The sequence below is a fragment of the Tamandua tetradactyla genome, chromosome 3 (assembly GCF_023851605.1).
Source record: "Tamandua tetradactyla isolate mTamTet1 chromosome 3, mTamTet1.pri, whole genome shotgun sequence".
Lineage (NCBI taxonomy): Eukaryota > Metazoa > Chordata > Mammalia > Pilosa > Myrmecophagidae > Tamandua > Tamandua tetradactyla.
Window position 1 is genome coordinate 149,933,146 of NC_135329.1, and position 14,193 is coordinate 149,947,338.

Sequence of the window (14,193 nt, forward strand, 5' to 3'; positions counted from 1 at the left end):
GATTCCAAATAGAGTTAAGAGGTTGTCCTCGCGGTTATTCTTATGCATTAAATAGTATCACATTTTTAGTTAAGGCATAACAGAGAGGCTGGAGGAAACTGCCTGAAAATGTAGAGCTGTGTTCCAGTAACCATGTTTCTTGAAGATGATTGTATGATGATATAGGTTTCGCAGTGTGACTGTGTGATTGTGAAAACCTTGTGTCTGATGCTTCTTTTATCTACCTTATGGACAGATAAATAAAACATAGATTAAAAAAAAAGAAAGAAAGGTGCATCCATATACAAGTTTTAGTATTGTTGCACTACCTGAATGCAATGTAAAGGTGACTTCTTACCAAGGAAACTATTGCACTGCTTATAATAGATAACAGTGGATCTCTCTCCCTCTGTTTTTAACAGATAGGTTAGCAATGTGATGGCCCACAATGAGAAGACTTGGGGGACATGAGGGTCGGATTAGTCCATTGTCAGTATAGCATGAACCATGTTAATTTACTCTGCCTTCATGGAATGTAGGCCCACAGAGAAGTGTCTTTAATAACACACACCCCCAAAGAAGAACAAGTGAACCAACAAACAAAACCATTACAACCAAGACCTGTCCCTAAGGGTCATAGACGCAGAGAGTCTGTCTCCTCTGTCCTGGGAGCCACATTCATTACAGCTTGTCAGGGTGACTCTAATCTTCTAACTTAGAACCTTAGTGAGGTATGTGGAAGTGAAAACTACACACTGGGTGGCCACACGAGAAGCAAATCCATTTGGTGGATGGACATTTTTAAAACCTGCCACATATGTTAGCTGTTTTTATGGCAATTAAATTGTTGGGGGATCTGTGAGGTGAATGTGCAATAAAACCTTTCACAATAAACCATGTGGAAAATCATCTAATCCAACCCCTGGAGGTCAAAAGCCGCAGTAACATGTTGCTTTATACCATGAAGAATTAAGACTCTTCAGTCGGGTTGCTTTTTCCTTTTTTCTTTATAGACCGGGGCTCCAGATTTGGGGTGGAAGGTTAATTGTGTGAAATGGCAGGGCAGAGGAGGGCAAAGGTGGAAAAACCTCCTTTTCCAAATTCAGCCTAGGGAGCACTTCACCAATAACTTCCAAAGTAGCGTCAATCTTCTGCCATCCTTATGCCCCCCTCAAGAAGAAGACATTCTTCCCAAGAGAGAGTGAAGAGACATAGAGGGGGAGAAAGGGAACATTTATTTGATGCTCTCTCCAGAGCACTGCAGTGGCAAGGCACATCTGTCAGAACAAGATTTCACAGTGCAAAGGCTTGGGGGTTAGAAGGTATAAAAGAGATATATGATCATGTTTATTGAGTCACATGCATGGGAGCACTCAGCTTTCAGAACTTTGGGGAGTTCTTTCATTTCTTTTGAAAATAAAAGATTGTAAATGTTCTAGGACACATTCTTACTGATTTGCACTTTGAGTTAAGCTCAAATCATTTAGTTTTACAACAGTTTAGAAAATCATGACAGTTAAAATTAAAAAAAAAAAACTTAGGTCTCCAAAAGAGTTGAGGTTTTCAATAACTTCTGAAAAGTGATTAGTTTGTTTATATCCGTTTGAAATTCATTTTGAAAATTTTTATCATTCAAGTTTATTGTTTTTTTTATTTCCTAAAATGGGCTTCTAATGAAGTCAACATGTTATCATTCCTCTTTTCTCCTTTTTACCAAGTTGTTTGAAATTTAAAGTGAATCTGAATGCATAGTTAGAGCTGCTTAAAAGGAAGGAACAGGGTTGGTATTAACAACTCCAATACTGTCACATCTCACATTCTCATCTCTCTTAACTGAGCAGCAGTTTCTACTCTTACTCTCACTGTGTGACGGCATAAGTCTTGCCTTAGCAAGGACATAGGCATTTGGTTCATGCTCACTGACCTCACATGAACCCAGGCCAACTCTGGATGAGTAAAGGTACAGGGATAGCAGTTCTTTCTGTCTGACTCTAAAACATCTCACAATGTGGGTCCATTTTATTGAGTGATTTCTGATCAACAGGGAATGTACACATGAAATGACTGATCAATGGATAGAATTTTTCCTTCTCAGCTGGTTGTGTGATCTCAGTGCCCAAAACTATACCATTCTCACAACAAACCTCCGAGGTCCTGGGGTATGGCACCTTTAACTCTGCCCCACTGGGATGGATCTTAGAGAACATCTGACACAAAGCTCTCATTCTATAGATGATGAAAGTGAGGTCAGAGAGATGGGGTTGACGCTCCTGTTTAACAAACAGGACAAGAACCAAGGACACCTAAGTTCAAACTCCATGTCTTTCACTAAATAGTCATGTGATCTTGGGCCAGTCATTTATCCACCCTGGACCTATTTCTTCTCCTATCACATAAAGGTGCCAGATTATGTAATGTTCCTTACTGCCTAGCCCCAACATTCTTCAGTTCTTTCCACTGTACTGTAACTTTGATTTCATTCATTCCATAGTAAGGAGTGATTGTTTGGGAGCAGCTGCTCATCAGGGACTCTATTTTTCAACCACCTCCCTCTGTCCCCTCACCCCTTCCATCTAACTGGGACTAGTTTTTAGAAAGGGGATGTGATTGGAAGAAAAGCATGTTATTTTAGGAAGTAGGTGTGCGTCTCCACCCTTTCATTTCCCATCTGCCCACTGCAATAAGTTCCCAAGGCCCTAAGGGATCGTAGAGCAACAAAGGGAACTTGAGTTCCTGAATCATCCCCATGGAAGGCTGCCTGCTGAACAACTGCACTGGATTGTCATGTGCATAAGAAATACACTTTTTGTCTTAATTTTTGCTGTTGGTAATTTTGAAGTTACCAGGCTTCTGGCTGGTAGGAAGAGACATAGGTATTCATACAGTTGCAATATAGTATGATAAGCAGGAGAGGCTGTAAGAGAATATAGCCTTGGGCATTTCAGGAAAGACTCCCAGCAGAGGTAGCAGTTAAGTCAGTCTAAAAGCATAGCCTAGGCATTCAATGGTGGATGGGTATTTCTACCCAAGGGACCAACCTCCACAAAGGCCCAGAAATAAGGGAGAACATGACCTGTTCGAGGAACTTGGTGGCTTCAGAATAAGATGAAGAGGTAAGCTGAGGTTGGAGCTGAAGGAAGGGCCTCAGTTTGAATAAGGTAGCTGGGAAGATGACTTTGATTGTGCACATACCTTGCAGTGGAGCCTGAGGATGGTGGAATGAGCAGGTAGGGATCTGCAGGTATGGGCTAAAAGCTAGCAAGAAATGAGGGATTGACCCAGATGGTGTGAGTGGTACTGTACAGTTTTAGCAAAGGAGATAGCCAAGTGCTATCAATTTGTAAGATCAGTTAGATTTGGCAGACAAGAGAAAAGATAGCAGATTTGAAAAATGCAGCATACTCACTGAAGCAAGGGCTTCAACTCTCAAATTTGTGGAAACATACGGTGGCCTTTAGGTTGCCATAAAAGCAAGTGCTTCTGGGCCATAGCAAGACTTTGGGTCTAACACTAATGAATTCCTCAGTCCAGAGAGAGAAGCCATTATTTGTATCATGCTTTCTGACTTGGCAAATAACCAGAGGGAATAAATCAGAAATCTCCTAACACATTTTCCAATGAACGTCAGCTGCGTCTGGATTTTTTCTATTGCCTTTATTCTGGGCTTTTTCTCAAATCTTCACAAAAGAGGGAAGAAAAACAACAGAGCCTCCCTTCTCCCGACCCTTGTCTAATCCTTTCATAATTCAAGATCAGAGCTGCTGTAAAAACCCAGCCTCAGTGCTGCTCTTATTCCCTGTGTGCTTGGCAGAGCAAGCAATTCCATTTACCAGCACTCCAGAGAGTGTGTGGTGATAAATAAAGCTGCCACCTGCTGCTTGCCCACTGTGTTTAAAATGACACATTGGACAAGTGAGTCTCTATTGCCTCCACTTTTTTCATAAAAAGGCTTAAAATGGTCTGCAAATGTGGTAAATCTTAATTTCTAATATAAACTCCAAACACAGGGAAAAAAAAAACAAAACACCATAGGCCCGTTTAGACTGAAGTGAATTTAATGATCAGATGGTGAAGGTTTGAATAGTAAAGAGAAAAAAGAATCAAAACTAATTCCAGAAGCTGCCTGGATATGTGGGGTCTCTCCTTTTATCTCCTTGAAGGCTTGCTTTCTCACAGCGTAGCTTTATTGGAAACTAAAAACACAAAGGGAGACAGAACAAAATCAACATTCTAGTTCCTCAGCATGGATGGACCTTAAGGACATTATGCTAAGTGAGATTAGCCAGAAATAAAAGGGCAAATACTGTATGGTCTCACTGATATAAACTAACATTAGTGAATGAACTTGGAGAATTCAGTTAAGAACAGAAACCATCAGGAGATAGAAATAGGGTAGATATTGGGTAATTGGAGCTGAAGGGATTCAGGTAGTGCAACAGGACTGATTGTAAAAATTCAGAAATGGATAGAACAATACTACCTAACTGTAATACAGTAACGACAGAACACTGAATACAGCTGAAAGTGAGAATGATAGAGGGAGAAGGGCTGGGGGCACAAATAAAATCAGAAGGAAAGATGGATGATAAAGACTGAGATGGTATAATCTAGGAATGCCTAGAGTATACAATGATAGTGACTAAATGTGCAAATTTAAAAATGTTTTTGTATGAGGAAGAACAAAGGAATGTCAATAATGCAGGATATTGAAAATAGATGGTAATTCATATTTTAAATTTTAATTTATATGTGAGACTAAAGCAAAAAATGTTTATTTGGTACAAAATCTTTATTTCAACTAGTGCATTTCCTAATATAACTTATGTGAACAGCTTAATTGAACATCATAAGTACATGGAACCTTGAGTAGGGCATGAGATTTTGTAGGTTTGTCCAGAGCGATGCCTCGATACATCCCAGAAGGGTTTGAACAGTGAATAAAAAAGTATTTGCAAAGTCCCCTTGGGGGAATGGTGAGAAAGGGGGAAAATTCAACTTCCCTATGTGGAGAATTCTTGATATTCTCACAAGCAGTGGAGACAACCAAAGCAATAGGCCAAACTCTCAATCTTGGGGTTTGTTCATATGAAACTTCACCCTGCAAAGGATAGGCTAAGCCTGCTTAAAATTAGGCCTAAGAGTCATCCCCAAGAGAACCTCTTTTATTGCTCAGATGTGGCCTCTCTCTTTCGCAAACATGACAAGCGAACTCACTGCCCTCCCCCTCTCTACGTGGGAGTCTACATGACTCCTAGGGGTGTGAACCTTCCTAGTAACATGAAATCCTAGAATGAGCTGGGACTCAGCATCAACCAAAAGGGGAAAGAGCAAAATGAGACAAAATAAATGGTCAATGGCTACGTGGTCCCAGAGTCGAGAGTTTATCCTGGCGGTTATTCTTACACATTAAATAGTATCACCTTTTCAGTTAAGGTGTAATGAAGAGGCTGGAGGGAACTGCCTGAAAATGTAGAGCTGTGTTCCAGTAGCCATGTTTCTTGAAGATGATTGTATGATGATGTAGCTTTTGCAATGTGACTGTGTGATTGTGAAAACCTTGTGTCTGATGCAACTTTTATCTACCTTATTGACAGACGAGTAAAACATATGAATTAAAAATAAATAAATATTAGGGGGAACAAATGCTAAAATAAATTTAGTAGATTGAAATGCTGGTGATTGGTGAGGGGGAGGGGGAGGGGGATGGTATGTATAAATTTTTTTGTTTTTTCCTTTTCTGGATTGATGCAAATGTTCTGAGAGGTGATTGTGGTGATGAATATACAACTATGTGATGATATTGTGAGTTATTGTGTACCAAGAATGGAATGATCATATGGTAAGAATGTTTGTGTTTGTATGTGGTTATGCTTAAAAAAAATTAAAAGATTAAAAAAAATTGTCTAGTTCCTTACTGCAGAACCACAGGATTTAAAATGCCCTTTTATTATGAATGTTGATACAAATTGCTTTTTTTGAACAGTTGCCTGTCATGTTCTTTCATACATTATATCACTGAACTTCTCTGGGCTGGGAACTTTCTTTTCAGATGTCCCTGTCTGAAATTAAGGCCATTCTTTCTCCTTTTCAACCATTAGCAGGAGAGTTTGAGTTACCCATCAAGTCCTGAGTTGAGGTCCAGGTGAATGACCTCTAAGATGAAAGAGTCCAAAGGTCCAAATGAAGCCATCTTGTTGAGCTACAATAATAGATTCCTTTGCCTGACAGTCAAACCCCTCAATCCAATCCAAACCTACTTGTGATTCTTATTTCTAGCTCCTCTACTTCATCTACTCTGTGCTCCAATCTCATTGCACTATGTTCCCTCTCCCCAGGGATGTCTTGCTTTTTCCCACCTCTGGATTGCCTTTTATCCCATTCTTATCTCATACTCCCTACCCTGCCATCAACCCCAGCTCAGATTTCTTAGGTGTCATGAAGCCTTCCCTGAGCCTCCTCTCCGTACTGGAAATCACCTTTTCTTCTCTGACTGTTCTAGTTTGCTAGCTGCCGGAATACATTATACCAGAAACAGAATGGCTTTTAACAAGGGGAATTTATTAAGTTGCTAGTTTACAGTTCTAAGGCTGAGAAAATGTCCCAATTAAAACAAGTCTATAGAAATGTCCAATTTAAGGCATCCAGGGAACAATACCTTGGTTCAAGAAGGCTGATGACGTTCAACGTTTCTCTCTCAGCTAGAAGGGCACATGGCAAACATGGCAATGTCTGCTGGCTTTCTCGTGGCTCTACGAAAGAGACTCTCTCCAAAATGTTTCCTCTTTTAAAGGATTCCAGTAAGCAACTCCACCTTCAGTGGAGGGAGACACACCTCCATGGAAAACATCTAATCAAAAGTTACCACCCACGATTGGGTCGATCACATCTCCACAGAAACAATCAAAATGCTCCCACCCAGCAATATTGAATGAGGATTAAAGGACATGGCTTTTTTGGGGTCCACCACAGATTTAAACCAGCACACTGACCACCCACAGCTCTTATTTAAGTTCAGAAAATGGTCTTTGCAAGGATGATTATAGCAGTGTGGTTATAACAACAAAAAAGAAAGGCGGGGGACAATATAAATGCTCATCAATAGGGCATCAATTATATGAATTATTTTATTCTGCAATTTCCTGACCCCTTTTCCTCCTTAATTCACCAAATGGAGGTCTGCCACACACCAGCCACTGAGACACAAGATAAGCAGGATATAATCTCCACCATTAAAGGACTCTCAGACTGTCCAAGCTCCCATTCCCAGGTCCTGCTGGGAAGTTCCCTAATAGCTATAGGATCTCAGTACTCTTCTAGACAGCGTGGACAGAGTGCTCAATGAGAAGACCTGGGTTCAAAACCCAGCTCTGCCACTTGCTAGCCTATCATGTTGGGTAAGTCATTCTCTTTGAAGTTCAGTTTCTTCATATAAAATGGGAGTGAAAATATTGCTTACCATATACCTTTGTTGTAAAAAATAAACAAGATGTGAATATACAGCTTATTTGTAAATCATAAAATCTTCTTCAAAGGCCATTATCTCTCCTTCTCTAACTTCTGCTGAACTATCTCTTAATTCATATGACTTCTCACCATGTTAGAAGAGTCCAGGCAGCACCTTGGTTGATCCAGAGGCTCTTGGTTGGAACCTATGACTTATCTTCAAGTTCTCATCTGCCCTTAAGGAAGGATTTGGAAAGCCACTACTTCACAGACAGAGCGCAGGCCATTGTTTGTGATACAAAATTGTTGCCCATTCCCAGGAAACAGGATTTGAATGGGCAATCCATGCCCGGTAATGCTGAAGGACACTAAGGAAATGTTTCCACTGTCTGTTTTCTCTATGCTGCTGAGTCTTTCCAGGAAGAACAGTCTGCTCTGCTCTGAAGGCAGTGATCATTTTGGGGGGTGTAGACTGTTGTGTGTGTTTCCCCTGTGGAATTACTTCTTTTCTGGGTATAAGTTACAGTTATAAGGTGTTAATGGGTTTCTGGAAGAGCCATCACATCACATGGAAGGTGTTAGGTTTCCATCCCTGGCTATAACTCAGATTTATTTAATTTGTCTCATCTTCCCACCTCCCTTTTCTCAACCTATTAAGATTTAAACACTTGGCCCATAACTCCAGTTGTCTTATTTGTATCTGTTTTGGGGCTACAGACACTGTCATTCTTGCCCTTTATGGCTTTAGAGAGATCCTTTTCTTTCCATTCACACAGAGCTTGGTCATTGATGGAAAAACCTGCAGTGTTCAAATATTTTGTTCTCTTTTGATCCCCTTCTCCTGGGAGTGAGCTGATCCTTACTGCTGTGACTTTATGTTGCTGACTTATGAACAACACATACAAGCTTATGTTTTTATGTGCACCATTTTAAACCCAAGTGTGCCCCAGTCCTTCTTCAGAAATTTGTTCTGGGTCAGATACACAGGATTTTCCTGCTTGCCATTTTTCATCCTGATAAACTCAGGACCCACAGTGTCAACCTCTTGATGGATAGTCAGCCTCTCTCATATTTTTTCTCTCTGACAGTTTTGATTAAAGAATAATATGTATTTATTGCAGAAAATTTGGAACATAGAAGTACACAAAGCAGCCTTCACCTGAGACAACTGCTGTTAACAATTGGTATGTCTTCCTAGTCTTAATTTATCTTTGATCAAATAGACTATTTAACTGAATTAGGACCATCCTATGTATGCTCTTTTGCCAAGTACATTTTTTCACTTAATCCATCCCAGCCATGGAACCATGCCTGGTCAAGCCTTTTCACTCTTCAACAGGATTCTTCACAGCCTCAGTGCACTGTGGGCTCCTGTCTTCAGCAGTTGCCCATTTGCCAATCCTCTGGGCCAACCTGTCTGGCTTCTGGTTTGGAGGTTGTGGTAGTTAGATTCAGTTGTCAACTTAGCCAGGTGAAGGCACCTAGTTCTGTTGCTGTGGACATGAGCCAATGGTAGGTGAACCTCATCTGTTGCTAATTTACATCTGCAGTTGGTTAGGAGGCGTGTCTGCTGCAATGAATGATGTTTGACTTAATTGGCTGGTGCTTAAATGAGAGAGCACAAGGTAGCACAGCCAAGCAGCTCAGCATACCTCATCTCAGCACTCGCAGCTCAGCCCAGGCCTTTGGAGATGCAGAAAGAAGTCACCCCAGGGAAAGTTGTTGGAACCCAAAGGCCTGGAGAGAAGACCAGCACAGACCATCTGTGCCTTTCCACGTAAGAAAGAACCTCGGTGGAAAGTTAGCTGCCTTTCCTCTGAAGAACTAACAAAATAAACCCCCTTTTATTAAAAGCCAATCCTTCTCTGGCGTGTTGCATTCCGGCAGTTAGCAAACTAGAACAGAGGTGACGGCACAACTACCGGAACCGGGGAAAGGTTCAGTGGAGTTATCTAGAAAGTCTGATATATGAAACTCTCCCACTTCTGATTTTGTTATATACTCATGGAAGGAATAATGTCAGCATAAAAATGTAAAATATTTCCATGTCAAGAAGAACCCAAGAAATCTGCTCAGAAATCTAGCTGAGAAACTTTTACTTGCAGTTTCACTCTTCTTTCCACAACTATCTGATTCTAGAGTCACAGCTTGAAATCCCATTTTCTCTCCTTTATTATTATTATTGGATAAAAAGCCTTTCCTATGTGGAGTTGCCTGAAAATAAATGTTGTGAATATGAATCTAATGTTCTCTCCTCTCTATTCCTAAGCAAATATACACTAATTTCTGAGAGCTGCTTGAGAGCACATCCCATTAAACATAGTCCTTTCCTTTTGGTACCATGCTTGGCTCTCTGTAGGTGTTTAGTAAAGCTTTGTCAGTTGGATGGCTCTCAGTGACCGGGCTGTCCTGCTTTGGAGAAGCAGAAGGGGATCTGTTTGGAGAGATTCACGGCAACATCTAAGCATATGCCCACACAGACATGTGCATATACACATAAAAAGCACAGCATGCTTTAGTACCAGTTTGGGACAATATTGCCCTGGCTTTCAAACACCGACTCTGACTTTCTCCAAATGTTGGCCTTGAGATCTTTCAGTGATAATAAACAGAGAATATTTTTAGTGATGTTTTATTTGGATCAATAAGCAGGTTCAGTATATCTTTTGGGTCTTAGACAATGAAGATGTCACTTTTCCTATCGCAACTCATGTTGAATTAGTTAAACACCACCCCTCCCATACACACACCTATGGACACTCACATCAAGTGTGATGTGGAACCAAGGCTGATGACAGCTGCATTCACCATTTCCCTCCTTTTTCTTTTTTGCCTCCCATCATGGTTCTTGCTGGGATGGTTCTTGGAAGTGAAGAGATTTCACATTTATAGAATCCCCTGGAAGTAAATTTACCATCTACTTTTTGTGCTCCCACTGTAATCTATACTTATTCTCCACTATATGCTTGGCACATAGTAGATGATACTGTTTGTTGAATGAATAACGTACCTTTGGGTTAGCCTAGAAATCCAGAGTTTGCTAGTAAAGAACCACAAAACATTCTTCATTTCCTTATTTGGAGCCATTATTGGAGCTGTTTTGCAATAATAGAAATTACTACAGGCTTTCCCTCAGGAGCCCAAATGTATGGCCAAATGTGGAGCCAATACTCCCCAACCCCCCACCTCCTGCTTATTGTCAAAAACACACCACACATTGCAGCAATCATATTGCCAAAGTTTTATGACAACCATAAATTGAAAACTACTGCCTCTGACAGTTATGGACCTGTGTCAACACCAGATCATGTTGACTCTCCTGGAATGTGTTTGCAAATGCACCACACCAGCCTTGGAAGCTGTTGACATTGGAGGCTGTAAGTTAATTAGATGTGGCCCCAGAGCATTGTGGGTCTTGCCATCTAGGAGAATTTTTTTTTCTTAAATTATTCTGTTTGGATTCAGCCCCAGGGCAGGAGTTGTCTTGACTGCTGTGTTTGGGAGAAAAGCTGGTTTAAAGGAGAGTCCTAATTGCGGGTCAAGTGATGTGTGTGAACTGCTTCCATCTCTTCCCTTTTGGAGGATTGCAGTAGAGATGGCTAGAGACAGTGGGAAATGGTGGTGACTGTGAATTCTGCTGTAAAGGAGAGACTAAGCACAACTTGTGTTTTGGTGAGGCTCTGTCTGACTTTGCCAGGGTAGCCATCTGGAGATCATGCTGCTAAAAACTATGTTGTGACTCCATTCTTGCGGCAGTACATACTGCAGGCTCCCTGGCCCATATGCCTGTCCGTATATGTGGATGAGTCAGTGTAGATATGTGCCCGTGTGTGTGTATGTGCCTGTGTATGCATGTGTGTGCCTGTGTGCGCCTGTGTCTGTGCGTGTGTATGCACATTCATGTGTAATGGAATTCCTGAGAGGGCACCCAGGCTCTATGGAGCCCCTCTTGCTTCCTTATTTTCCTACTCCACTGTGAGATGTTTGTTCTCCACAGAAATAAAAAGAGAATCCCCACTAGTTAGAATATGCTTTGATATATATCCAATTTTTATTCTGGAAAAGTCACATAAGGAAGAGGGATTTAACCAGTGTTGTTAGGCTCTATGGAAAATGTGCATTATGAAGCCTTCAAAACTTGTGAAGGACTTCAAAACTTGGTGCCCAAGCCTACTTAAAATTAGGCCTAAGAGTCACCCCCAAGAGAATCTCTTTTGTTGCTCAGATGTGGCCTCTCTCTCTCAGCCAACATGACAAACAAACTCACTGCCCTCCCCCTGTCTACATGACTCCCAGGAGTGTGGACCTTCCTGGCAATGTGGAGCAGAAATTCTAGAATGAGCTGGGACTCAGCATCAAAGGATTGAGAAAAACTTCTCAACCAAAAGGGGGAAGAGCGAAATGAGACAAAATAAAGTGTCAATGGCTGAGAGATTCCAAACAGAGTCCAGAGGTTATCCTGGAGGTTATTCTTATGTATTGAATAGATATCACCTTTTTAGTCAAGATGTAATGGAGAGGCTGGAGGGAACTGCCTGAAAATGTAGAGCTGTGTTCCAGTAGCCGTGTTTCTTGAAGATGATTGTATAATGATATAGCTTTTGCAATGTGACTGTGTGATTGTGAAAACTTGTGTTTGATGCTTCTTTTATCTACCTTATCAACAGATGAGTAAAACATGGATTAAAAATAAATAAATAATAGGGGGAACAAATGTTCAAATAAATTTAGTAGATTGAAATGCTAGTGATCGATGAAAGGGAGGGGTGAGAGGTATGGTATGTATGAATTTTTTTCATTTTCTTTTTATTTCTTTTTCTGAATTGCAAATGTTCTAAGAAATGATCATGATAATGAGTATACAACTATGTGATGATATTGTGAATTACTGATTACATATGTAGAATGGAATGATCATATGGTACGAATGTTTGTGTTTATATGTTGGTATGTTTAATAAATAAAATTTTAAAATAAAAATAAAACAAAACAAAAAACTTGGTGCCCTAGTTGTAGGCCATTATCCTAAACTGACAGATCTCCATAAGCACCTCATCTGATAGGAGCTGGGCATCCTGGGGAGTGAGAAATGAGGCTGGGCGGTCAGGGCCCACAGAGCTATTTTCCCTGCTTCAACAATAGTCACTGAGTTCCAGATGACAAGCACCGAGCAAGATCCAAAAGGAGACAGATGAAAACTAATCTCTGCTTTCAGGCAGTTTGCAGTCTAGTGGCAGAGAAGACACATGCATATGCATGGACACACAAAGCCACAAATACACATACAAATGTGCACAAAAATAGTAACAAGTGAGTGGTGACCAAGTGCCACGGGATTGAGAGGAAGGCAAGAAAGATCCTTGTGGGCTGGGGTATTTAGAGAAGGCTTGAAGACTGGTGAAACTTAATTGAGAGCCAGATAAGATAAGTGTGGTTCAATGGGAAGGACATTCCAGGCCAGGGAATACTGGGTACAAAGGCAAAGAAGTGGGAACAAGGAAGTATATTAGGTGATGAGGAGCAGGTAGGGAAAAATGATGAGGGAGATTGGGCAGATGGGATTGGGAGGACAGAATGTGAGGTCCTGAGGATGGGGAGTGTGGTTCTTTATATTCACTGCTGCACCCAGCGCCTAGAACAGGGTTAGAACTAGCAGGCATGCAATTCATATTTGTTGACCATTATTGAAAGGTCAGTTGAAGTTAGAAACTAGAGGAGCTTAAATACCTTAGACTGTGGTCTCCAGATATGTGGAGGTTGGAGGTGAGATTTCAGGTGGGGTGAGTAATCTGTAGGTGATATGCAGGGTGATTGAAAAGAGGGGTGCTTTTAGGTAGGTGACCTAATTAAGAAACATGGTAACCCAAGTGTGAGACACTAAGGGACTTAATATGATAGAGTTCAGAAAGGGGAGGGGCTCATGGTTGTAAGAGCGAAAGAAGGTGAGGTTTGGGGGAACACGCTCATACATTCCAAGTTGGAGAACTCTCAGGAGACCCTCTAATCTGCTCACCTCCTATCGGAGGCATCTGAGTGGTCACTGTTTCTGGGGCAGGTCTCTCCCTGTCCTGATACTATTGTTCTTCAGGGATGGAGATTTCACTGTCAACTTAGAAATGACTAAGTTAAGCTGATTTGTGAATTCATTCATTCATTCTCCAACCATTATCAAGCATATACTGTGTGCCCTGCCCTCTGCTAGGCCCGGGGGATTCACCAGTAAATCGGGCCTCATGCTGCCCTCAGCAAGCTTCCAGTCCAGCACAGGGACCAACACATAAGCATGTATGTGGATAATCACGGGCAGTGTGTCTGCCAGAGACATGGTGAGGACACAAAGGAGGATGGCCAGCTCTACTTTGAGTTGTGCAGCCAGGAGCATCTTAAAAGAGGAAGTAACAATTGGAGTTTTTTATTTAAAGGGCTCACCAAGCAAAAGGGAGCTAGAGAGAAGCTGTTTTAGGCAGAGAGCACAATGTATGCAAAACTTTGAGGTAGGAGGCAGCTGAAGTGGGCTCTGAAAACTTCTGGGTGTGGGGTGGGGTGGGATGAGGTGTTGTGGATATCAGAAGTCAGCAGATAACTATGGCCTAATTTATTCTGTACATGGCTTAAAACAATATATTTATATTAAAGCAAACAAGACTATGATAAGGCAGAATGCAAAAAATATCAAAATTTATTCAAAACAAAAGCCTTCAAAGAGATGATAAAGCTTTCATGGACTGTTTCAGGTGTGTACTCCCGAACCCAGACTGTGGGAGAAGACAG